General features: G+C 51.5%; 1 protein-coding gene across 1 annotated transcript in view; it reads left to right on the top strand.

The window, feature by feature from the left end:
• Positions 1-27,192, top strand: part of TCERG1L (transcription elongation regulator 1 like) — a 219,709-nt gene that overhangs the window by 84,606 nt on the left and 107,911 nt on the right. The gene's annotated exons all lie outside the window — the stretch shown is intronic.

The raw sequence follows: 27,192 nt of genomic DNA, 5'->3' as shown, positions 1-27,192 counted from the left end.
CCGGAGGGCGCCGGCTGGATGAGGGATGCGTGCGTGCCTGCACCCAGTAGGCATTTAGAAAGCTGTTGCCATTGGCTGTGTCATTTTTTTCATTTTCCAGTGACATAGTTTTATTATCACAGATTGGGAGCCACCCTTCATTAAGAAGCAGCTGAATGAAGCCAGTGCCTCATTACAGTCAGAAATGTTTAGTGTCAGAGCCGCACTACACAGAATGGCTCTGGCATGGATGAGAGACCCCAGCAAAGGGCCGCTCACTTGGAACTTGGGGGTGCAGTTGGCAGTAATTCACCCTGGCCTAGCGGGTCAACGAGGCCACGGCCCACCTCCAGATCCAGTGGTGATGCTGAGGTCTTCTGGGCTTGACCATCAATTGGCAACACTTCCTTATGTTTTTAGTCGAAATCCCAATCATACTTTCAAGGGCGGCACTGAGGATCCACTTGCTTGCGTCTTCAAGTATGGAAATACTCTATTCTGGTCCTGCACACAGCCCCTGCAGTGGCCCCTCAGTGCTGGCATGGGGCGCACTCTCCCCCATGGAGAGTGGCTGCCGTGTGCTTGTCGGAGCTGCCTTCCCCGCGCTGGTGAAGGCTCGGCCTCTCTCCTAGCAGAGTCAGCTCCAGTCCCTCAGCTGCTCCCAGGAGCTCCGGCCGTGAGTGGCCTGTGAGCCAGCCTTGAGATGCCTGGGGTTTGAGAGGGGCCGCCGTCCCTCAGACAGGTTAATGACCGCTCCATCCTGAGCTCTGTGGTGAATGCAGTGGGATGTCCCTGGGCCTTGTGCCCACAGCTGGCATCTTGCTCCTGGCATGAGTGGCCTTGCTGAGGTGTAATGCAGGACAGCCTCCAATGGAGGTCCCTCAGGATCCCCCTCCAGTGGGTGTCCACTAGGATCTCCCTCCAGTGGGCGTCCCCCAGGATCCCCTCCAATGGGCGTCGCCCGGGATCCCCCTCCAGTGGGTGTCTGCCAGGATCACCAGTTGGAGGAAGGTTTCCACGTCCCTTATAAATGGTTGTTTTATCTGGTGCTCCTCCAGCTGCTGGAGCTTTGCTGCAGGTGAAAACTGCCCAGATTCTGCGTCTTCAGCCGGTTCCCTCTCAGGCGGCACGTGAGAGAGGCCGCAGTATAGAGCCTAAGCCAGGCTGGTTACAAGGAGTCGGGGCAGGCTGTCAGGGACAGCCAGCCACAGGCACCTAGTGGACGGAAGGATTGATGACAGGAACAGCACATGCTTTCTGAAACAGTCCAGACCACAGTGAAGGCCACATGGTGAACGTGGAAATACGCTCCATTCCAGCCTAGACTTGCTCCCTGGGCGGACGGCTGCTGCTGGTGGTGAGGGTTTGGTGGGTAGTGTTCAGTCTTTCCTGTTCCCATTAATATACACACACGCACACACACACACACACACATATGCACTCACACATACACACACACATGCATACACACTCACACACATGCATCCCCCCACATGTGTACACACACACTCACACACATGCACCCCCACACACATGCATACACATATGCACTCACACATACATACACACACATGCATACACACATCCCTACACACACATGCACTCACACATATGTGCATGCACACACCTCCTCCTACAAAAAGGAGAGCATTTTCATTGTATGTTTGTACCTAGTTGCTCACGGAGGCTAGAAACCCTGTTCCTATCCTACTATGATTATCTTGGAGTTATGATAACCATGTTTGTTAACTGTTAACTCGAGTGTGGGCTAATAGCCTCAAGAATAATGCAAGGCCAGGATCCAAACACAGCTCAGCCAGCCAGCAGACCTGTGGGATCTGGGCTGAGAGACCCCATCCTTCCGGATCCTGGAGGCCCCCTGACCCTCAGCTCACTGGGTGAGACCCACCAGCATCGAGCAGGGCAATCTCCTTTACTCATTCCACCCACTCGAATGCTAATCTCTTCTGGAAACACCCTCAAGGGCACACTCAGAATCGTGTTTGACCAGATGTCTGGGCACCTCATGGCCCAGTTAGGGTGACACATAAACTTCACCCTCACATATAGACACGAGACTGCTAAAGTGGGAACTGCTTAACTATATGAGAAAAGTCTTATTCTCTTTACAAGATATTTTATGAAAATGGCTTTAAGAGGCAAAACTCCCAGGTGAGTTTAATAGGCTTATCGTCACAGTTCCTAAACTCACATTCAGGAACACACGCCTTGACGAGAGCAGGTGTGCGGGGCTTGGCCCCACCTTGCGATGCATTAGAGGAGATACGAGCCCAAACAGCGACCCCAACACTAGCCCTGCAAACAAGCTATACTTTTCGAGAGTGATGGCAGCGGCCAGCGGCGGTCAGCAAAGCACTCGCATGTCCCTGAGTGCAGAAGCAGCCGCTGCAGTGCAAGTTGGGTGTTTGCTCCCGTGGCTGGGCCGGGTCACTGTTCCCTCTGCTCCCTTAGATTGTTGACCGTTGGCTGGAGTCGGTGTCCGGCACACTGCAGGGAGGCCACAGGTAGAAAACACGAGATGCTGATACAATGCTCACGCTGAATCATGCTGACAGTCGATTCACTGTGTTGAGGGGCTGGGGGCTGAGTTCATGGATCATCCACGGCCGTCGCTCCTCTCTTTGCTGATTCACAGAAACTTCAGGGCTCAGGACCAGTTCTCTGCAAAGAAGGCAGAAAACAGCTGCCCTGTCCTCATAAAATGCAACTAAAGGAAGGGAGAAATGGTAGTGAAACGTGTTCACGTTCCTCAAAGTCAGACTTGTCCTCAATTTAGAAGGTTACTCATCCCCTTCTTTATTCTTCATCTCTAACTCTTCTACGATAGCAGACCCCTCTCTATCCCGGGCTATTTGAGGAGTTCGTTCCCCTCCTGAAATCAGAAGTCGACGCCTGTGCTAACTAGTCACTGGAATTTATACATAACGTGTCCCAGCCTTCACCATGACTTTGACCTTCCCTCGTAAGCAGCAATGTTGAATAATAGCCTTACTGTCAGGGGATGAATGTTCCAGAAGGCATTTTGGCATTTGGCATGTGAGGGTGGGAGGCATAAAACACGTGTATGTCATCAACTGCCGAGACTTGTCTCCTTAAAGATACTGATTCTATACATGGAGGCATTTACCTTCCTCCCAATCCATCCATTTGGAAAGAAATAAAAAGTCTGGATGAAATTCTGAAGGAGAATTAGCCACACTGGCTCCGTCCTGGAGCATCTGTTGTGCTGGAGAAGTGTGGCCCCAGGCTGGCCTGTCATGACTCTGACCCAGAAGATGAACTGGGAACAGCCTCATCAGGTCGTGGAGAGAGAGCTTTCTGGACCCTGAGGCAGAGGGGAATGGTCTAAAGGAATACTCCTGGGATGTCACTAAGAAAGCAGACGATGGTTGGGGACGGGCTGGAGAGGTGGTGGCCCTAGCAGGGAGGAGAGGATCAAAGTCAGGGGGCAGGGACATTGGGAGGGACACGGTGATGGGGGCACCACAGGAACGACGGGACTAGCGAGCCAAAAATTAACGAGATGGATCTCCAGCCTGACACTTCCGAACTGTTGTTGAAGATTGACTTTAAAGATAGTGGTGCTCAAATTAAAATTTAAATGCTAGACAGATACCATGGGAAGAGTTTCCTTTTTCTCTTTAAAAAGTGAGAAATAAAGAACATTATTCATAACGTTTAATGAATCCCACTGTAATCTTTTGTAATCGTCACAGTGCATATGGTAGACTGTGTGCTAACGTCCAGAACCCACTCGTCTATTCAGTCTAAAATGGCCAAGTCAGGGAGACGGCCAGCTTGACTGATTTAAAAGCTGTAGCTGGTCTGTTGTTCGGCTGAGCTGTGAGGTCAGTCAATGGAAACCACCGATGGTTGTGGATGTAGATGTGCACGAGCTTTTCCCTTCCTCCCCTCCTGAGTCTGAGCGGAATGACCCTTGGCGGTGTTTGTCATTTCAGGTTTGCCTTAGGTGTGTGTGTGGGGTGTGGGGGTGGGGGTGCAGTTACCCCTCCTGCCCAACCTCACAGGAGGGAGACCAAGGCCCGCCTGGGACAAGGCAGAGCCCAAGGCCAGTGTGTGGGGATGGCTCGTCCACCTCTGCCCCACACCTCATGGCCTACCTGAGTGCATTCTGCTCTGCCAGTTTTCCAGCTCTGAGCCCAGCCCGGGAGAATGAGAACGGGGGTGGTCTTTCCCAAGACCACCATGCACAGGCAGAGAGATGGGAGCCCTCCGTGTGGACAGGCACTGGGTTCGGCTTCGACCAGCCATTGCATTTCCAACTCTGCTGATGACTCCATATTAAAAGAAATCTCCCTTCCCACAGCCAGTGGCCACACCACAGAAAGTTCTGGAGAGCAGGCTTCTGAATGGGGTGTTGCTGTCTCCTGGGGTCTGTTGTGAGGAGGTCAGAGGCAGAGGCAGAACTGGGAGAGCAGGCAAGCCCCTGGGAGAGAGAGAAGGGGCCGGTCCGTCCTGACCAGAGCCCCCTGGCCCTGAGATGGCTCCCCGCTGGGAGCTGACGGAGGGGCCCACGGTGTCACAGCTGCCCACATTCAGGTCTTTGTTTGATTTCTGTGCTTTTACTCTGAAGCAGGAAGCCTCGGTTCTCCAAGTTTTACACAAATATTAAAATCCAGCATTTTATCTGCCCATCTGCCCCTAGGCAAGACTAGGATTCTTCTTTGTTCAAAATGAACCTAGTTTTTGTTGCCTGGGCTTTTAAACTTATAAACTATAATTATTTTTGATTACATGTATTTACTGTGTGGCTAATTTACCTTGAATGCCTTGAAATTGAATTTGTGGGGTGTATTTTTCTCTCCTGCGCGCCAGCTGTTCCATTGATTATTTCTTGCTTCCCTCTGTTGTCTGCTTCAGAAGACCAGGCTTCTGTTCCTCAGCTGCAGAGCAGAGAAACTGCTTCTTCTGAATGCCGATTTTCATGGCTGTAATTCTAATTTGTGTGGTTTCTGAAAGAAAACTTGAAAACCCAATCATTTTCTTGATTCTCTACTATTCTGGAAAGGTGGTCATTGTTTCTCGGACTGACTAGAATTCTGCTGAGTGAAGAAATCTGGAGCAAGTCACGTGTTTGAGAGAAATTAATACCCGGGGTCCAGAGTGTGTTACTCTGAGATGCGTGTTCTTCAGGCCATTTCATTTCATTAAGATGAGTTAAAACAAAGTCACTAATTTTGAATCTGCATTCATGAGGCTGACTACATTTATTTCTAGCCTAGAGCTAACTTTGGGTATCATTGCCCGAGTACATCAGAGAGTCACTCCTGTGAGGGGGTGGTGGGTGATACCGAGGGGTGTGCATTGATATAGAAATCTTCCTCCATCTGCACCTCAGGGAGGCCATGTTCTGGTACATTAGCATTTAGGAGGAATGCTTCTGTACTAGTTGAGAGATTTGGGTTTCCTTCAGATGTGTGGCTTTGGTTATCCTCATTAAATGGTGACTGGGTCATGAAATTAACTGAAGTGCATCCTTGGTCTGACATGAAAACAAGTGTGAGTTTCGTGCAGGCAGCTCAAAGCACAGAGGCAGGACTCGGAGCCGGTGTCCTTGAAGTCATCACAGAGAAAAGACGAGGAAGGCATCCGTTCTTCCCTTTTTAATTGTGGGCAGAATACCGTGCTAGATGCAAGTATCTCCTCTAAGCTGGTCCTCGCGGGTCCCTGTTGATGGTTCTCGTTGTGATACAGCTTTTCCAGTCTGAGCGGCCTGGCCTGGTGTCTGTTCTCCAGGCTTTGCTGTCGGACGTTGGTGTCTGGCCTGTCACGGAGGAAACTTCATGAGGCCGTAACAAGTGTGCTCCCCTCAAAACCCTTTTGCTCCAATCAGCGAATAAGGGGTGTGATGCAGAAGCAAGTCCAGGCTCTGGTGTCCAGGGGGATCCGGTGAAGCTGGCTGTGGGCTCTGGGCCAGGGCTGTGGGTCTCAGAACCTCACTCTGCTCAGCTGTGAAATGGGATGATACCAGTTTCTCCACGGTGACAGGTTGGTGGCATTAATGAGTGAAAGTGCCCAGACTGGGGCTTGGTGCAGGCAGACACACACTGCAGAGTCACGTTGATGGTGAGTATCGTGAAGCATATTATTGTCTCCATATAATTATTATTATTGTCTCTAACAGTAAAACATGTGCTGCTTGTCATACTCTTCCAATTCCTAAAGTTGAGGTGCTCTAATTAGAGTAGAAACTGATTTCAGCAAGATTTGAACTTGCCAGAGGTTGCTATTTTTTTGTTATTTCCACACATTGTTGGTGTTTTCTGATATTTCCTCCACGAGAGTTAGGGGAGGGGACTTGGGGACACTAGTCCACATGTCCTAAGGTGTGGCCTCCACGGATACCCCCACCCAGGGTCCCAGGAGAGTGTCATTGCCTCTGTCTCAGAGGGCAGCCTGAGGTGGGGAAGCTCCATAACCCGGCTCAGCAGGGCCCACAGGATGTAGTCAGCCCGGCTCACTCACTCATCAGCACACGTTCGGCTGTCCGTCACATGACAGATATGGTGATCCGCACGAGAGTCCCGTGGGGAGTCAGATAAAATCCTGCCTTCCAGGGTCTGCGAGTCTGGGGGAAGACAGTATAAATAGCTCACTTAGTGGATACACCCAGGACAGGGTATGGCGGTTGCTCTGGGATCGCAAAGGGAGAGTGGAAGGGGACGGAGAGTGAAAGGCACAGGAGAGCCAGGAGCAGGTGCTGCTGGAGCCGAGGTCAGCATGGGGAGAGTGTTCCAGCCAAGTGGGACACAACAGTCCAGATCCTTCAGGGAAGGCACGTTCTGGGGTTGATGGGAAGTGACACCAAGGCCAGACGGGCCAGCGGGGCGAGATCACGGAAGGGGGCCCTCACTGGGGCTTGGAAACTAGCATCAAAGAAACAGTGAGGCGGCATTTTTGAGAGTTTAGGTCTTCGCCAGGACTAAGGGGAATAACTGGAAACAGAGGAGGACTGTGGATTCAAGAAAGAAGGAAGCTGGGGACCTGGCAGGACTTGGCAATCAGAGGCGTGTCCTTGGTGATGCCAAGTGTCCCATATAAAGCTCTGGTGGCATCAGGCTGGCCTTACCACCGTGGGTAACAGGGCGAGGAGGAGGAGGAGGGTTAGGAGAGACGGGGAGGACTTGGTGTCGGGGGGATGCCTGGGAAAGGTACTGTGCTCAGTGTGTCAAACCGGGGTTCGTTAGTGGGCTGGTTACCGTGCTTCCCGAGGAACAGTGGGCGCAGAGGAGGGCTTGGAGGGGCTTGGGTGGCCAGGGAGCAGATGGCCACAGGAGACTGCAGGGGTGGGGTAACCCGAGAGCTGAAAGTAGACTTGCAGGCAGACGGGTCCCAGAAGATGCTCTCCAAGGACGGCCTGTCACCAGCATCTGAGTGTGCAGAGGCTGCGCATGTGGACAAGCCCTGAGGAGAACCTGTGCTGTTTGTCTGTAAAATCAGCCCAATGAGATCAAAGCTTATCTGGTTATCGATCGATCATTGTGGGGCGCTGAAGATGCAGACTCAGAACAGAGTTTGATGTGTCAGGAAAGTTCACTGGGAAAAAAAATGTCAAGGGCTTGGGGCAATTGGCTCAAAATAAAGCGTGTGTATATGTGTGTGTGAGTGTGTGTGCAAGTGTGTGAGTGTCTGTGTATGAGTCTGTGCACACACATACTTTGTTTTGTTTCATTTTTGTGGCTGTTAGTTTTTAGGGTAAAAGACACCGGGATATGTTTATATTCTAAGAAAAACGAGCCCACAGATAGACATTGAGGACATCAGAAAGGATGGATCTATGGGAACATTTGAATAAATCACAAGGGTTTGTGGCTTCACCCTCCCTGGAGCAGAACACAGGACCAGCTGCAGGAACAGAAGGGAACCTGTGTGATGAAACCCAAGTGGAGTGGAGGGGTGGGCCTCCGGTTGGGTCTTCCCTGTGCTGGGATGTGGCCCAGCTTGTCCTCTGCCTCAGTGCCCCCTGGGGTGTTCTGATGTTGCTGAAGCCAATGGCTCCACAGACCTGGCATAGAACCTTAGTTAATGGTGAGGAGCTCGACCAATGGAAATGGTGAAATGCATAGCGCTGATGAAGCGCCCCAAATCACATCTGGTCTTAGCTCCCTTCAATTCACAAGCTAATTGAGAAACTTTGGCGTCCCCTCCCCTCCTAACTGATTCATAGGGAATTAAGAACTGTGCTTGCATGCCATGAGGCCCCAGGGAGGGGGTTGGGGACAAGTCACCATCAAGGATAGAACTCTGCCTTCAAGGTTGATTCTGGGCTACTGTTTATTTGTCCCAGTTCCTACAGGGAGAGCAGGTGTTCAGAACGGGCATAGCCACTCCCCATGGCTGATGGGACCCTCAGGCCTTCTCTCGTGACCTCCCCAGAAGGCTCTGAATTGGGAAGGGACCTTCTCCACCCTCTAAAACACATGTAAGAGAGGGGGCAGGGAGTGACCAGGAGAGAGAGTGCAGGTGAAAGAGGCCATGTCCATGGCCATAGGAAGTCAGTGCTCTCTCCCCCCTGTGGGATGATCCCAACAGAGGCCACGTCTTGATTATTTCACGGAGCCTCACTTCAGGGAGTCATGCAAGAAGCCTTTGCAAAGATCCATTGTGCTGAATAAGCCATCTGAAAATCTACAACTTTCTCCTCTCTTGTCAGGGAGTCCTAGTACCCTACTGGAGCTCACACACATGCTACGCGTGCCTTCTGATTTAGGTGGAGAAATTGCAGTGAGTTTCTTGCCAATAGAGATCCATACCTTTCTCAGAATGCTGAATTTTGTCTAAAGAGGCCACATGTTTCTCAGACTCAGGGCCCGTTAGAACAGCACTAGTCCACACACGAATAGGACGCTGAGCACAGTTCAAAACGCAGCCATCACTGTCTGCACAGAAATACCATCCGTGGGTAATTTTGAGGCATTTGTCAGATTTGGGACGCTCAGGACGCCTGAGCGTGCATCAGTAATTCAGTCCTCTGATGAATTGTCGCGTTTGCCACGCTAACTCCAGCACGCTGCAGAGAAATGGCTGTCTTAATGGCCCAGAATCTGTAAGGCCGTTTCCTATTTATTGTGTAATAAATGTCACAGTTGCTCTCCAGGTTGACGAAGGTGATCCTCCCACCGGTTTAGGGTTGTTGAGGAACATGGACGATGCCCAGGGATTTGAGAGATTTCGCATGTTTCCATGTTCTCTGGAGGAGCAGGACTTTAGAGCTCTGCCAGCTGCAGGAAACAGGTAAAAATGGGGGTTCCATGACCACAGTCTGCCTCGTCCATTAGTTATGGGCGGAGGTCACTTTTGTTGGGATGGCCACACAGATGCTTGTGTGCTGGACGCTGCTAGTGTCCCAGATGCGGGATGAGTGGTCTGTAGAAAGAGCTCCTCTTCTTCTCGTAGGATTTTCATGCAGCAGAAAAGCGAGTCCAGGTCGCCCTCCTGCCTGGGTATGAGGTGTTCTAGCATCTGGCTTTTTCAAGCCCCCAGGTGCAGCACAGGGGCTTGGCCAGCTGTGACAAACCATACCAAACAAGTTCATTTAGCAGAGAACTCTAAATCTGTTTTTAATGAATGATAATAACAATGTAATTTTTAACCTATGTTTGGCATATTTTAAAACTGTATGACTCTTGAATGCTACATCCCTGTTATGTATCTTTCGGAAATGTCCCATTTGGAGACACATACCACAGTTAGAAGACCTGGTGTTTCGCGAGCTGCCTTCTACTTGCATTGAGGAGATGAGTTTCTGGGGAGAGCATGCTGTCACCCTGGGCAGGGCCTTCCTCCACTGCCTCTCCTGCCTTCTCCCGGGAGGATTTCTCTCAGGGTCCCTCTTGGCGGTTTCTGTAGAGGATGACATTGAGCAGAAAATCCCTCAGTTCTGTTTAATGCTGTTACCATCTCTGGATTGAGTCTCTTTAGTGTGCCTCTGCTTCCTGACGAACAACAGTATATTTCCTAGAATATAAAATGTCTTGTGTGTACAAGACTAGACTAGTTTAGCATAAAAGAAGGAACATGGTTCAATTTTTTAGATTAACAGGAAATATGTCCTTAGGGAATCTTTATAAATTAAATGTGTATAAATGTACAATTGTCATTACCAATGAAATTCATCTCTAAAAAAGAGATGATTTCCCTGATAAAATTTTAAGATGCATTCTGCTCAAATCGTCTCTAAAATGCATAGGATTGGAAACCCTGAATATGTTCTTTCTCTAAAATCAGATGATGGACGTTGGAAACAGTCCTTTCCTCAGGCTTCAAACCTTCCAGAGAATTAGGTGGGACATTCAGGTCTTAGACATGGAGAGAAAACCACTTTTAATTCACTTTCTTCTCTCCTTGGGAGATGAGGGCCTCTGTCTCACCTGTTACCTGCATACAGGAAGGAAGTGGGCTCAGAGGCTGCTTCTCTGCCCTGAGACAACCTGCCAGTGTGTGGTCCCCCAACCACGCTTAGGTTTTGGGGTCAGTTTTCTAGTGTCTACAAAGAGGAAGACTCTCACTCAAATGCCCTTATCTGTTCCTTTTCTGTCCAGGCCCACAGGTAATGGGCTCTGTAGTCATTCCATGCCCAGGCGGTTGATCAGGTCCAGGAAGGATAGGACATCAAGTCCAGTGTTGCAAAGTCCTCACTACAAGAGCACCTGGCGTTTATTAAGCACTTGCTGTGGGCTATGCATATATAAACATTTTCCCTCCTGTGCCCCTCATCACCAGCTGGCTATGAGGAACCCCTAGTTCTGTGCTGTGGTCCCTAAGTCCAAGGTGGGAAATGTTGCTCTCCTGTGAGAAGATTCCAGGCTGCTTGCGGGCACGGCATCAGTGACTTTCATCAAAACCTTCCCTCTTTTTTCAAGACTCGTCTAGTCTTCCATCATGTCTTGGTGAGAAAGTCTTGTTGGGCACTGGGCTTCAGAGCCCCTGCTGTTTGCTGATCCACCTGGACACCAAGGCTGGGCAAACCTTGGTCAGAGCCCGCGGCTGCATTGGCCTCCAGGATTTAATCATAAAATGCGTGTCTGTGATCATTTTAGTGTGGCCAGCTATGCTAGATATCCATTTGTGTCAACAATGCAAATGTCCGTTCAATAAGTGTGCGTAAGTACAAAAGTGAGTCACTGTAAGAAAACAGCACAGATGTTTGCGGGTCTGACTGAGGTTGGAGGACCTGGGGCCAGCCAGCTCCAGGGCTAGATCAGGAGGAGAGGGACAACCAGACCAAGGAGCTGGGGGATGCCAGGGGTGGCCCTGCAGATGGGCATGCCTGATGGGTCCTCAGGCAAGGAGGGCATCAAGTCAGATGGACATGGCCTCCAACGATCTGAGTTACCTGAGCCTCAGGCCCTCACAGGCAAATGTAGCATTTTGTCTTCCTCGCAGGCTGGTCAGCATATCACTGGCCAAAAGTTTTTTCATGATCTGACCTCTCAGACACTCATCCTCCCACTTTTGCCAGACACCATCTGCCCTTGATATGAGAGCCTTGATAGAGAGGAGGATGGGAGAGGCTGGAGACACCCTGTGTGGCTGGCTGCACAGCCCTGGGCCTGCCCGCAGCCCTGGGCTGGGAGGGGTTGATGGATGGATGGATGGATGGATGGATGGATGGATGGATGGATGAATGGGTGGGTGGGTGGATGGATGGATGGATGGATGGGTGGATGGATGGATGGATGGATGGTGGGTGGATGAATCGATGGATGGGTGGACATATGGGTGGGTGGATGAATGAATGGATGGTGGAAGGTGGGTTAGTGCGTGGAAGGTCGCTAGGGCAACAGGAAGGAGCATGATACCCAGGCTGGAAATAGGAGAAAGAGAGTAGAGGGAATGGGGCCTGGAGGGCACAACCCATGCACGCTACTGGCGAGAGGGTAGGCTGGGTGAGGAGGATGTGCGGAGCTCATCTTGTCTAGCTCGACAAACTATTGTTTCAGGGTCAGCACTTGTAACAAGTAACTACCCCTTAGCCAAAATTTGGAGGCCATGAACGTGAGGGAAATGTTCTATGTAGTATCGGTTCTTATTGACGTTCTGCCTAGAAAGGCCCCACAGGATGTGGAGCTCGTGGAAGCCCCTGGGCTGGCTGGTGGTCTTTTCCCCAAGTGAGCCCACTCTGTCCTCCTACAGTGGATCTCCTGATGCTGCATCGTGCCCTACGTCAGGATGGATGAAGCCATCTCTCTCCCAGCTTGGCCAGAGGACTTCCCGAAATCCACACCTGCCACTTACTGCCTGCGGCATGGGCTCTCTCCGTGAGGGCTGATACGTGCCTGTAGGCCTGGATCTGGAGGCCCAGCAGCCCACAGAATCACCCTTAAGGTCTCCCCTTCCACACCTACCTCCCGCCTCCTCAGTTGATGGTAGCATATCCTCCTTGTGCATCCATCTTTGGCTTTTAGATGAGAATTGGGTTCTAGATAATGTGTTGGCTTGTTCTAGACCACTGACACCTTGACATTCTGCACCTGGTGCCAGAAATCAACAGGCTGAGAAGGGTTGGTTTCTTAATGGAAAGGAGACACAATTGTGCAAGTGAATTAGTGTTTAGCTGGGTCTGAACCCACTGAGTTTTCATATGTAATCTGTACATTGACATGCAGTGATATGACACCTCCTGAGCCAGAAAGAACGCTGGGATCCCTGCAGACAGGAGATGGTGCGACTGAGCTACTTTGTTCTCCAGTGTGAAGGTGGACAGCTAATGGGATTATATGGTGTTTCCACAGGGTCTTGAATTGCTTACGTGTTTTCAAAACAGCATTTCTAGCAATTTCATTTATCTATTAGATGTGTTGGCGCTTTCTAATATAGCACTCACAGAACTTTATGTAGAAATATAAACAAGAGTCAGATACTGTTAACAAAACAAAAATCAATGCACCAGGAAATGCACTCAGGGAGACAGGCAGGGCGGGAGGTGTCTGCTGGAAGAGATGGCAAGTGGGGAAAAGCCAGACCTCTGATCATCCAGGCAACATGGGCCCCTGTTCTGCATGCAGCTCACACCTTGATGGATGCACTATTTCATCCTTTAATTTAAAAAAAGCCTTTCACTAGGGTAAGACCTGAGCCAAACTCTGCCTGGGTATGCTTTCCGGTTTTCACCTGCTGTGCCACGTGGCAGCCATCCTGGACTCTGGGCACACTAGCGCCATTGCTGGTCAGGCAGGGAGGTTGAATTCGAGGATTCTCTGCGGTGTGCTAGGTCACCAGCCAGTGTCTCAGATCCGGACCTCTGCTGCAGTCCTGCCTCCCGCCTCCTGTGCCCACCAGCCGGGGTCTCTGGGCAATAGCGTCCTCCTCTTGCAGCTGCGGGTGGGGCTGCTCTCCTGTCGGGTGGGCTTGAGATGCGTGTCACGTGCCTCCCATGGCTGGCCCGTGCTCAGCCCGAAATGCATCTTTTTATAAATATCTCCGGTATCTATCTGCCGTCTGCGATCAGTGGATGTGAAATCCAGCGTCCTGGACTGATGGGCAGGCTGTTTCCTCAGCTCTGTTTCCTGTCCCTCTTCTCTCTCACCCCGATTACAGCCCCAATAAAGCAGAAGAGAATGTTGAATGTGGGAAATGTCGGTTCTTGTCCGGCCTCCGGCTATAGAAGCAGTTTCCTCCTTTGTCATATGTGAGAGAGAAGTGATGAAATCTACTTTAGAGTTTCCAAAGCAGGTGCATGCCCATTTTATCCAAGATTCTCAAAACAGCCCTCGGAAGAGGCAAAATATTGTCCAAACTGAGGGCCTTACTGCACTAGGAGAGCAGGCAGCTGTGCGATCAGAGACAACAGATGGTGCAAATCCGTGGGCTTAATGCCTCCAAAGTGGGGCCTGCAGGCTCTGTGAGCTCCACTTTGCCCCCCCGTCCCCACCCCTCCCTATTGTCTTATACCTGACCCACTCTCACTTATGTGTCTTTTGGGCTTTGTTTGTATATTTTGGACTGTTTTCCTATTTCTCCATCTTAAGGGCAGAGTGGACGGGCTCTGACTCGCTGATGACACCTGGCTGGATTTTGCCAACGTGGTACTATTTTACTTAAAATGAATTGCCTCTCTTCCAGTCTGCCTCTACCTTCAAGGCTGGTGCGGGGACAGAGTCACCTGTGTTCTTGTCCTGTCCTGCCCTGTGGCCTGTCATGTTCCGCGTCTGCGCGAGGCCGGGCAGCACAGGCTCAGCTGTGCCTGCGGGCAGCTCGCGTTCGCTTCTGCACGAGCTGCAGACCGGCGTTGCTCTTTGTGCCCAGGGTGGCCACCATTCTTCTCGGTCAGGCACTTTTGCCGTGGAAAATGCTTTCGTGTTTCCCTGCGACACACTGAGTTCGTCCTGTGTTTGGATGGTGTCTGGTTTCTGATCCACGAGGGGTCAGAGTAAGCCCTTGGCTGTGACCACACGCCTCCCCGTCCTCAGAGATTCTCTCTCGAGCCGGGGCGTCACGCCCTCCTCCTCTCTCGCCCCCGGCAGCCCCTCTCTGACTGGGCCGCACGCTCTCCTGCAGGCTCACCAGTGCCCTCCGAGCTGCGGTTCCCACAGCTGCTCCTTATAGGTGGCTCCCCTGGGCGGGCTTTGCTCTTCCCAGCCTGCACAGTTTGGGATCCCGGGTCCCTACTGTGATGTTAGACCCCTTCATCTCGTCAGTAAACAGAGTGCCTCTGAGGAGCTGAAGGCTTATGCTTTTGTCAATTATGTTTATTTTGTTTTAATCAAACTGGATTGGAGTTAAAATTTCCATGTATATTTAAATATACATTTTAAGGTAATTTTCTCTCAGTAATTGCTATGTTTATCTAGTGATGAGTTCCCAATTTCAAACGCTACCTTCAGCTTCAAAACAATCTTATCTGATTAGCCATTCATTTCTGGCTCCCGTGGGTAATGTGGATTCAATGTAGGACTCGTGAGAGGGCAGGATGGTGAAGACCCTTGGATGACTTACGGTATAGAGGTTTTCAAATGATCATATATGGCCATACGGATGTGTCACACTTAGGAGCTGTGAGTATTGGTCCCAGGGGCAGACGCTGGAAGGACCTGGCCAGGCTGAAGCCCCGGCTCGTGCACTGTGCCATCTTGAGCAAGCTGTTCACCCCAGCTCTGAGCACCAGCTTTCCATCTGTAAGTGGGGATGGTCACAGTGCCTACCAATAGGGCCATTATGAAAATTCAGTGAGATAATACTTGTAAAGGGCTTAGAGGAGGGCTGGGTGCAAGGTAGGCACCCATGCCATCTTCAGACCATCTCAAGAGCTCGAAATTGTCTGTTAAGCTGAACTGAAGCCTGTCCCCTACCCACAATCAGTATTCGGCACTTCCTGAGAGCCAGAGGTCGTGATAGGCTCTAACCTCTGTGGGAAACACTGAAATGAAGGCGGTGACGCCTTCCCCTCCCCCCACTCTCACTGTCAGTGAAGACAGAAGGTGTGGACAATGATGGTAAGCCCTTTATTAAATAGTTTATTTAAAGACTCCAGCTTCCTAGGAAGAGGGGCCCCAACTCTGGGAGGATGGAAACCTGCCAAACCAAGAGGCAGAGACAAGGGGTGAAGGGTGTCGGAGACTGGTCGTGAGAGGAGCTGAGACGTCTCCAGGTCAAACCGGACTCCTCGGGAAGAAGAGAGATGAATGGCGGCCAGTCCCAAGCGTGTGTGGCCTATAGAGGCCAGTGGGTCAGGTCTGACTTGTGCCCTGGGCATACCGGAGAGTGTGTGGTGAAGATGGAAGGGACCCTGGGGCAGGATTAGTCAGCTCCACGTGGGAAGCTCAGGACCTGCCAACTTGGCCTCAGACGTGAGCCCCAGCCATGCTCCAGCCCCTCCGCCCCGCGTACCTCTGCAGGGCCTCGAGCCACGTGCAGGGGACAGCAGGAAGCCTGTGGGGTTCTGCAGGGAGCTGTAATTCACAAACGAGTCCCCGGTTCTGCAGTCAACAGGGTCATTGTGTTTTGTTTATTTTACATTAAAAGCTCGTCTTCATCCTCATAGGCAAGGAACCTCTGCCAGGTTGAATTAATTCACTTCCACAGTCTCCAGACTCGTCCTCACTGCAGGACAGACGGACACCTGTGAGCGCCCTGTGACTGTCCCCCCTACTGGACAGACGGACACTTGTGAGCGCCCTGTGACCATCCCCCCTGCAGGACAGACAGACACCTGTGAGCACCTCTCGGGACCTGGGAGACCACAGCCCTCTGCCGAGCCCTCTGGTCTCTTGTGGATGTGGATGTTTTGTGTTTTCTTGTGTTGTGGCCAGGGCAGGGCAGAGGCCAGCACAAGAGCAGCCATAAGCTTCTGCTGGGCTGATTCTCACGTTCGTGTGTAAATTGCTCTTTCAATTAGGATGTTGTTGAGCAAACACGCAGAGTGCAGGACACACAGAAGCGTGTTTGCTCAGGGCTGATGGAGCAGGCGCTGTTCCCAGCGCTCTGCATAAATAGCTCACGGAACCTTCACAGCTGCGCTGCAGGCAGCTCTGGTTATTGTCCCCATTCCATAGACAGGACACGAGGCACAGCCAGGCCAGACAGAGAGAGGGGGCCCCACTGAGCTGGAGTCCGAACTGAGGCTGCAGGGCTCTCGGAGTCTGAGCTCTTAGCTGCCCGCTGATATTCTACTAAGAATCTGAAAAACAGAGTCGTGTTTCAACACCTTATGGGAGTTTACGAATATCTGGTTCTAGTGAAGAATAACTTTAAAATCTGAACCATCATTCCAATTATATCTGTTTTCTCTTTGAATTTCTGTAGAAATGTCCAACAAGTGGGTCGCCTGGATTTCAACCCTCCCAGGTTCATGGGAGGGTCGGGGAGCAGATGTTGATTCTGCAGGGTCTGGTATTCCTTCTTCCCACCTTGAAATGTGCCATCTTCCCAGTGCCGGGGGCCATTCTGACCACTGGAGGAGGTCCCATCTAGGGTCTGCGGGGCTGCGGCCAGTTCTCAGCCTGCCCACACCCCCTCATTGCTGATGCAGCCTGATTGAGGCTGTTTAGTAGATGGTTTTCTGGGCCGACTGCCTCGCAGGGGTGGAAAGGGGCATTTTTAGGCTGATTAGTGATTAAAGTCTTCAGATCCAACATGCAGCTCGTGGTCGACCGGTAGCTATGAGAGGAGAGTGCGCTTAGAGCCTTTCTGTGAAGTGTGCGCAGGGGCATGGCCCCATGCAGGACAATTCCGTCAGCTGTCACAGCACGAGTCATCTCGGGCCTAGACCAACAGTCCTGTCTTAAACCCTCCTAACTACCCACGCTTTAGCTCTTTTCATCTCTTATTGTAAAATAAGCTTTTGTTTGCATCTGTGGTTGCTCACAGCATTCATGAGTTAATTAGTTGTTTTATTAGCCACTGGTAAATAGGCCTAATTTGGTAGTTTCAGGTGTAATTAAGAATCTTGGAACAGCAGACTTGTGTATGTGCAAACTAGTAGGTACCTGAGAGCCTTCAAAGAATTATCCACACGCATTTGTCAGATCCCCTGTAACCTCGCCTCTTTTATTTACCATTCCACTTTGGAGGCTAAATTTAATTATATGCTCATTAGGTGAGGTCTAAGAATTTTGAACTTACAGATGCCAAGTCTAAATGAATGAGAGTTCCCATCATGCATTTGGCTGGATGAATGAACTTTCCCATCATGCATTTGGGATACACTTAACTTCGGGTCATGGATGTGGACACTGAGAAGGACCTTTGAGACCTTTTGGTTAAGATCTTGCAGAATAAACTGTACCGTCTATCTGAGGGCAGTGGCGGGGAGAGGACGGCTTTCTGGCCCCGTCTGAGCTAAGATGGTGTCAGCAGGCGGAGAGAGGGGACCAGGAGGCAGACGCAAGCTTAGCTGAGCCTGACTGCATCACCCGGGGATGAGGCGGCCTCTCATCCACCTGAGATGAGGACAATGGGGCCACGCTGCACACCTGAGCCACAAAGTCTTGGTGCTCTGTGTCTTTGAGCTTTGTGGGACTGAGGACGAAACCAAGAATTAAGTTCAGCTGAGAGATTTTAGCCGTGAGCGCATATGTGAACTTCCAGTCTGGAAATAGAATTCTTGTCTCTAAGCCAACTTGCGGTGCTAACTGCTCCCTGGAACTGACCTGGGTTTCTCCTGTGAGACTCAATAATCCCATCTGAGAAGAGTAACGGTACTGAGTGCACCCACTGGTGCCTACCTGGGGCAGACAGGGCTCTAAAGACTCACTCACCTCCCTGGCCTTGCAGCCTCACGGGGAGCCACTGTTAGGTGCTATTGTGATTCCCTCTCCAGACGGGGAAGCAGAGGCACAGAGAGGTTGTGGCTCTCTCCTATGGCTGCACAGCCAGAGGGGCAGAGCCACTTCTCTCTGGAGTCCCCTCTTTGTGCTTCCCCAGACAACAGTGGCTTCCACAGAGAGAACGCACATCCATGTGTGTATTTCTGTACATGTCTGCACAAAACCTTGGCGTCGCCGTGTTTTGTCATCTGCATTGCTTCATAACCTGGGGTAGAAAGAAGGTCTCTGGATGGTCGTGTGCCTTCTCAGCAACAGCAAAAAGATGATTTCGCTCTGGCCCAATGCTGTGGAAATTTCTGTGCGTTTGATTACTTTGACGTTTTCCTGTTCTTGCGTAATCCTTTTCCATCAGAGAAATGGAGGCTGCCAGCCGCTATGCGTTCAGGAGAAACCTGGGGGCGAGGGGCCGGGTCGCCGGGTCTCTGGTGCTTCTTGGGGTAGAGGCCACTCTCAGGCTGAGGCCGTGTCCCCCAGGCGCCCCTCCTCAGGTCGTGCGATTCCTGGGCTGTGCTGTGCACGAAGCTCTAAATGTTAACAACGTCCAGTGTGTGCATGAAAGTAGCTGTTCATAGTCTTTCTGGTAAATTTCCTCCTTTGGCTGAAACTCAAGCCACATCCTGGCTTTGCTTCCACTCGTCTGGGAGGTGAATGAAGACGTGGCTGTGCGTTGGGACGTAACTTTTCACAGTAATTCGTAAGATAGAAGAGCTTCCAGCAAGTCCAGCACCTGAGTTCTGGGCCCTTGAGCTCTTCACCACCCAGGGGTCTCCCGTTATTCCACACCTCCCTGCACTGTGCATCCTTGCTCAAGGGTTTTGCCTGCAAAATGAACTGCACTGAAGTCACAGTTCCTTTTCCAGTGTGAACGGGGCCCTGGCCGTTCTGGTTCAAGCAGAACCTCGCTGTCGCCGCATGACCGACTCCGTTTCTGTGAGAGCTGGCACCGGGCCCCTTGTGGGAGCCGGGCTCTCTGAAACGCAGGGGGCCGTCCATGTACCTGCACTGCGCACAGGGCCTGGGGGCTCTGGTGCCTCCATTTGAGAACCCCGGCTCTTCAGTGTCTGGCTTCAGAGGGCACAGGAATGTCAGTGGGGCATCAGGCAGAGAGGCCGAGCAGCTCCCCAGCACGCCTATGACGCTGGATCAAGGACATGGATGCGTCATCAGCAGGCTGGCATTTCTCCAAGAGTGGGTTTTAACTTGTCCAGATGCAAATAATTCCTGTGGTTGTCTGTCTCACTTTGCATGTTAGCTAATTTTATTCTAAAAATGTCTCCTTTGGCTGACGGTCGTGGCGGGTTGTGGTGGAGGTAGCTGCCTCGCAGCCTCTGCTGTTCTCCTCTGTGGGTGGGACGGGGGAGAGGGGACACGCACACACAGTGGGGAGGAGAGGGAGAGACAGAGAGAAGGGGAGAGAGAGGCTGGGCTGGGCACAGGGGACACTCTGGGAACCTGTCTCGTGCTGCCTGTCTGCTCTCCCTTCCCTCACACCGTTCACAGCAGGGCCTTGTCAGAGGATGGGCCGTTTCTCCTCTGGGCACCCTGACTCCTCCACTGGCCCTGACTCCTGTGTCTGCTTCCAGTTGCATTCCCTTCTCTGGCCCTTGAATCCTCCCTGGCCCTGTGACTCCATGCTTAGTCCCTGGCCGTGAGTGGCCCCTGGAAACCATGCTGAGTGTGACAGTCAAATGTGCATGGCTGAGCTCAGAGAGGCTCGGAGGCTCAGGGGAGGACCTGGACGAGGTGGGACGGGCATTTAGAACCGGCTCTGCCAATTTGGCTCTCTCCCTCTGGGGAAGCCAGCCATTGTCCAGCAAACAGTGACACCTCCGGCTCGGTTCCAGGACACAGCGACCAGGAGCAAGAGTTGAGGGATGTCCAGAAGTGGGACCTGAGTGGGAGTCTAAGCCACAGGCAAAAGAGGGGTCAGGGGTGGCAGCCTGACCTCCCTGGCAATCACGGTCTGGTTCTAGAAATGAGACATCTGGCCCAGAGACAAGGAGAATGGAACTGGTTAGCACAGGACAGCCAGTGGTTTAGGGCTTAGAAGCCAGGGTCTTGAGGTCAGATGTCTGGGGTCAAAATTAAGCTTTATCATGTAAAATCTGTCTGGTCTTAGGAAAGTCACTTAACCTCTCTGTACTTTGGTTTCTTCACTATAAAATGTGGATTAAAAATGTGGGTATTTATAGTGCAGAGGTAGATGGAAGAATTACATGAAATTCTGTATGTAAGGATGCTTAATGCAAGGCCTTATACAGCGTAAGGCTCCAAAAGTGTTAGTGATTACAGTGAGGGTGGCCATGGTGGCCGCAATGGTGGTGATGGTGGTGATGGTGGTGATGATGGTGGTGATGATGATGATGGTGAAGGTGGTGATGATGATGATGACAGTATGCTGGTGATGGTGGTGATTATGGTGGAGGAGGTGATGGTGGTGATGATGATGATGGTGGTATGGTGGTGGTGGTGATGATGATGATGATATGGTGGTGGCGGTGGTGATGGTGATGGTGTTAGTGACGATGGCAGTTGTGGTGGTGATTGTGGTCATGGTGGTGGTGTGATGATGGTGATGATGATAGCGGTGATGGTGATCGTGGTGGTGGTGATGGTGGTGGAGGTGGTGACGATGATGGCAACGGTGGGTGATATGTGGTAATGGTGCTAGAAGTGTTGTGAAGAGCAGGGTCCCCAGCACAGCATGAGCCCACAACACCAGGAGGGGAATTGCAATAGCAAGCCCTCCACCACCCCCTGGGGCACAATGGCAGGGTAAGACAGAGCTGTGGTTGGCTGCATGACCAGGTGCCCAGTCTTACCCCAGGCTCACTAGACACTGTCCTGATTTGGGGCATATAGTCTAATTCTAATCCTACCTGCTGGGGCCCTGAGGGCCCAGGATGGCCCCTGGGCCCCTCCAGGCTGGCCTAGGTCTTACACTTGCAGGTGGAGGGCCGTACGATGCTGGACTCAACTGTGCCCCACCACCCAAACAGCATCCCCGGCCTACCTTCTCTAACTCCCTCCATGAGTCTTTGCTGCCGCCCCCAGAGCACAGATGGGTACGCCATGAGCAGCGTCTGAAAACAAGCGTTCAGAAGCTCCCCAAGTGGGGCTGAGTCAGGAGAGGTGATTGAACGAAATGTCTCTTGATGTTTTGTTTTGATTAAAACATTAAAGTGCATGGCAGCTCCTTGTGGAAATTGTAAATCTTTACTTGAGGAAAATGAGAAAATAGGAAGGACGTGAAATAATGACTCCATGTTTCAGTGGTTTGCAATGCCTACTTGACTTCACATGGAAACTGGGTATTGTAGCTCCCAAATTAATTTTTGGAAAATGAGATATTGACTGCAGGTATAATTTATTACTAATAAGCAAAATATGTTTGTAACCTGGGCCTGATGGGGTAGTTAAGCAGGAAGAAGGAGCACTGAGAGGGAGGAGAGGAAGCTGCCAGGAGAGTGAGGAAGAGGAGGAGAAGTGCCCCCCAGGACAATCTGCTCAGCTCCCGGTGAGGCATAATTTAATCCTGTGCTGCTCCAGGAACTACAGTGCGTCCTTCAGTGTTCTCAACTCGCAGTCGTGAGATTTAAATGACTCGGGAGGGCTCCACCACTTGGAGGTGGCAAAGCCTGGACGCCCACCCGGTGTTCAGTCTCTCCAGATGGTCCTCTTTCTCCTATTTTCCCCTTGATGTTGCCCACCGTACGTCTGCCAGAGGGGGCTTTGGAGGGATGATGTGGTTAGGGTGGCTCTGGTCACAGCACGGACTAAAGCAAGAAGGCGGACAGGTTCTCTCAGTCCTGCTCTTGGGGTTGGGGCTGGGGTGGCGAGGAGCCAGGAGGCGCTGGCCTTGGTTGTGAGTGACCCTCCCTGCAAAGCTGGAGACCTCAGAGAAAGCGCATCCCTCCACCCCTTCAGTCTCCACATCTGCAAAATGGGCACAATAACAGCTCCCAGTGTTCTTCTTGAAATTATGGCAATAACGGGAAAAAGAGAACGTCAAAGTGCTTGAAAATCTACAGCGTTACACCGACTTTCAGGTCAGGCCTTTATTTTTCTCCGGGTAATCATTATCTCATTAATGTTCCTTTCTTAGCCCAAAATACATTTTTGAAAACTAGGAAAAGAGACCTACCCACTAGACTTTTAAATTCTCACTTTTGTTGTTAACGACCGGCCCAGTGAAGTTACGGTAGGTTCATAATACAGTCTGATCCCGAATGCTGTATTTGTAGGTGTGAAAAATACTTGTAATCTTGCTGTTTTGGGTGTCGCGTTAAGTTTCTGACATATTAAACAATAATGTTTACAAAGCACTTATCTTTGAAAATTAGTATTGTAAACAGAAAGCCTCTCAGCTTAAAATCATTTAAATGCTTATATTTATTTAGATAATTATAAAGTCATTTATTTCATAATTTACTTTAAGAAGTATTTAAATCACTCTAAAATACAATGGTTATTGTCACGCTGTTCTATAGTGTTGGTCACTGTGGGATAAGACAGATAGTCGCGTTTAGCTGCCAGCACCTGCAGAATCAGACTGATTATTCAGAGAGGGTTGGCAGGCCTCACAAGTGCCCAGGATTACATATTTTACATTTATAAGCACATTTGTCTACAACCTTTACATTTGTGATAGTAGAATTATTTGACTAGTCATGCCCTGTGCATATGAAAATGTCTGTTCCTCAAAGATCTAATAGTGACTCCTTCATGGTTTTTAAACAAAACTCCTACTTCTAACTAAAATTAGAGTATGAGACCCTCCACTTTTCCCTTTCTGTTGCAGTGGAAATTATCACTAAGCTTGGTTCACACTTCTATGTAAATGGTTCATGCTTTCCAGATTTCCGCATATTTGTTAAGGCTGGGCTGAGAAAGACTGTTTTGCTACAGGCAGAAAATGGCTTTTTCTCCTCCCTCGCAATGGTTGGGCAGGGCACAGATTACATGGTATTCATACCTCAGCGCTGTTTATATTCTGACTCTGACTATGAAAATCCGTCTGCTAAAACGCAGACTGATAAGAGGATGATGAGAAAATAGAAGCTGTGTGTGAAATCGGGAATCTTGGTGGTGGTGGGACCCACGTCACCATCACGGGCTTAGAGCCTGGGTCGGGGGGAACTCGTCTCTATCAAGCTTGTGGTTCTGGACGTGTGTGGCCCGAGCTGGGGAAGCCAAGTTGAGGACGGCCAGGCTTGCAGATTTCCCAGGCACTGAAGCCAGGGTGACTCAGAGGACGGGGCCGTCACAGCTCGGGCAGAGAGCGATTCCAATTGGAGTAATCTGGGGATCCCTCGTGGAGGAGCGGTATTGAATTTAGGGATCCCTCACAGAGGAGGGTGTTATGTTTGAGGGATCCCTCGTGGAGGAGGGACGTTGAATTTGGGGAGTCTTTCACAAAGAGAGGCATTGGATTGGGGAATCCCTCATGAATGAGGAGCTTGGATTTAGGAGGCCCTCATGGAGGAGGGTGCTGGATTGAGTCTTCAAGAAGGTCAGAGGCAGCTTATGAAGGTCCATCCTGTCCTCTCTCGGTCCTCAGGTGGGCCCTGGGGTCCCCGGTGGGCTTAGTGGGGCTGGCCTGTCTAGGGTTGGGGCTGCTCCCTGGGGTCCCTGTATTAAAACTGTGTCAGGGATTTGATTTATAGAGATGACAGGATGACCATGTGGAGGGGCCAATGCCAGTGAAGGAATTTGTTATCACATTTCCCGAGGGGGGGGCTCCCTGACCACACAGGCCCTGGGGGAGCGTCGGAGGTGGTCAGGGGGCAGAAGCAGAATCAGAGAAGCCGAGGCCGGAGCCTTCATCGTTCTTCCTCAGGAGCAAGCAGGCAGGGCAGGGAAATGGCTTAGGACTGGCCAGTCTGAATGGTCCCCGTGGGCTCTGGGCTGTTGGTTGGTCTCCAGTTGGCTGGTACCTGGCCCTGGGGTGATTTTGGGCGGGGGAGGTACTGGTTTGCTGTGCGAGTCAGATAAGGAGGTGGTAGGGCGGCATGGACTCTGGAGTGGTTGGTGTGCACGTGAAGGGCGTGTTGGGGCCGGTGGACTCCGGGAGAGGCACACAGTTTGGCTGTCAGGTTGGCCCTGTGGTTAATGGGTGCTAACTAGACCAACAGAATCTAAGATGACACCGTTGGAACAGACCCTGTGTGGGCTAGGTGGGTTCAGGCCCCTTTGTTGTCGCTCTCCCAGATCTGCCTTCTCCTGGGTGCTGACCCTGGAAGCTGCCTGGCCTGGAGGCTCTCGTTCCTCGTTCATAGGTGTCCCCAGCTGATGCTGGTAACTTCTCTCTTCCTTCCATCATTGCCTCCCTCCCCAAAATCCACTCAGGCATTCTAGACGGCTTGGTATTTCACAGCCGACTCCAGCTACTGGGCCTGGAGAGTCCACAGTCCACAATGGTCGTCCAGGGGGGACACTCTTAGTGAGCAGGGGCCATCATGCTGCCGTAGGGCAGGGATGCGCTTTCCCAATTTGCATGACTCTTTCCTCTGTTTTAAGTTTTTGCCCATCTGTGTTCTTAAACCTGCTGTGGCTTTTCCTTGCTTGCTAATGGGAGCCACAGCCTAACAAAACCATAGCCACTGACCCGATTTTAAGGGGACATCTGCCCTCGCGTTGGAGACATTTTGTAACCAGGGCACTTGAGCTCGTCTGCTGGTGATGGAACTGAACAAGGCACTGTGCTCGGGGTCCCTCAGCAGCCCACCCGCAGGGCGCCCTCCTGGCAGCCTCTGGGCAGCACTGCCGCAGCCAATAGCATCCCCCTCTACGAGGCCTGAGCACAAAAGGCAAGCAAAACTAGTGCAGATTTTAAGCCGATTTGGAAAGCACTGTGATGTCCCCACATCTCCACAACAGAACATTTGGAGAAGCTGCGGTCATCCTGCCTGGAGCCAGAGGTTTGGGTGGGGTCCCAAGTGTTGGGAGCAGAGGGTGGGAACCTCTCTGCAAATGACCATGCAGCTTTCTCCAGCCTCTGCCGACGGCCAGCATGTGTGGAGTGCCCCCTTCCCATGTTCACAGGCAAGGACAAAGCGTACCTTCTGGAAGATTCCTGGATCAGGTCTGAGGACAGGCACTGACGATGTGCCAGCCAGGGGGCCCCACACAAAGACCTCTCTGGGGTTAGGAAGGGAGAGAATGTGGGATATCTTATTCTCCCTGGCCTTTCTTCCCTGCTTCCCTGGGCGTGAACTGACCTTCCCAAACACTTTCATGCTGCCCCTCGCTCAGCCACAGGGACCTCCTTGTCTTTCCTGGATGTGCCCCACCCTCTCCCCGTTTTCCTCATCCTCTGCACAGTGAATCAGGTTTCGAGCCCCATGTACATCCAGCTTCCCGGGGAGCAGGGCTAGCCCAGGCCCCTTTCCACCCCCCAGCTGAGCGCAGCTCTCCTCAGGATCCATGATGCCCTGGTTCTCATCGCAGGCACTCGTTCAGGACATGGCCGCCTCCTCCTCCCTCCCCGCAGCCTCTAGCTAGCAGTGAGCTGAGCGCTGGGGGTCCCTGTCCGCGTGGACTTTGTACCCATTGCCTGTGCTCACAGTTGGCCTCCACAGATGCTGGCTATGTGCACAAAAGCTCCAGGACTCGGCCTATCCTGGTGGCTGCCTGGCTCGGGAACTGCCCTCTCTCTGATGGCATGTTGCTCCTCCTCATGCTTCTCCGGGAGGGCTCGTGTCCTGTGCTAAGTTCTGTCCTTCCTCGTGGTCTGAGGGCCTTGCAGGCAGTGTCAGAGCTCCCTGAGCCTATCTCTATCCCCACTGCCTGTGTCCGAGCCCCCTGCCTCAGTGTCCACCTGGAGGACCCTCCCCTGCTCCTCGCTGCCTTCAGTCTACTCCTGGGTTGATGGCCATCCCTGGGATCACTGCTCCTGGTCACAAGACTGGGCCATCTGGGGGGACCCTTTGCTTGTGACGATTCTGTCTGCTGACCTCAGCTGGACACCCTGGTGGATGGGTCAATTGATGCCCAAGGCATCATTTCAATACTGTCTGTACTTTTTATTCTAGAACAGAGAGCCACCAGCCAGCTCTCCAGACTGGGAATCTTGAGGCCACGAGTGTTTATGGCATCCATCCATCCATCTCTGCCCTGTCAGAGATCTCAGGGCCCTGCAGACCCCGGAGGTGGGGTCGGGTGGGACAGGACCCATCACCTCAGCCCTACGTCATCAGCCACGTCCTGGCCTCTGCGTCCCGGGCCTCCCACTGCCTCTGGTTGAATGTTGTCTGTGTGTTAGGAACAAGCAAGTCTCTGCAGTGCTGGGCCTGCAGGACTGGTATCCTCAGCCAAGGGCCCTGGGGAAGTGCCGCCTTCTCAGGTCATGGCCCCTCTTGGACTCACATCTGGAAGTGGTCTGTACAGGGAGGCCACTGAAAGGGGTACCCACTGCAGCTGGACCTACTGGGGAAGAAGTTTTGGGTTTTCTTCCAATAAAAGTTCAGCCTGTTAAAGAGTTTCAATGTGAGAGACAGGTGGAATGAGGCGATTCCACGGAGACAGCATCTTGGGAATAACTCACGTCTAATGTAGTTTCCTGGAGGATGCGTTTCCGGAGTCTAACTCCTTCTCCCTTTTTCTCTCACTTTTTGATTTTATTGCCATTTTTTTGACACTAGGAGAAATTGAAAACCTGTTTAGACTTCATAGCTTCCCATTTTAGAAGTGAGGGACGGAGCCAGCAGCCAGGACGTGTCTAATTTATGCTGCATGACGGGTCCTTCCTTCCCTTTTTAATTATGCAGCATCCCACAGAAGAGGTCTGTGGGGATGAAGGATAAAGTGCTAAGATGAACATTTTCTTCCCTTTTTAAGGGAACCACTTATCAGACACAAAAGGCAATAAAACTAGGTATGATGAGATTGAAGTGAGCATGAGGAT

The sequence above is a fragment of the Diceros bicornis genome, chromosome 6 (assembly GCF_020826845.1).
Source record: "Diceros bicornis minor isolate mBicDic1 chromosome 6, mDicBic1.mat.cur, whole genome shotgun sequence".
Taxonomy (NCBI): Eukaryota; Metazoa; Chordata; class Mammalia; order Perissodactyla; family Rhinocerotidae; genus Diceros; species Diceros bicornis.
This window is presented reverse-complemented; position numbering and strand designations above follow the sequence as displayed.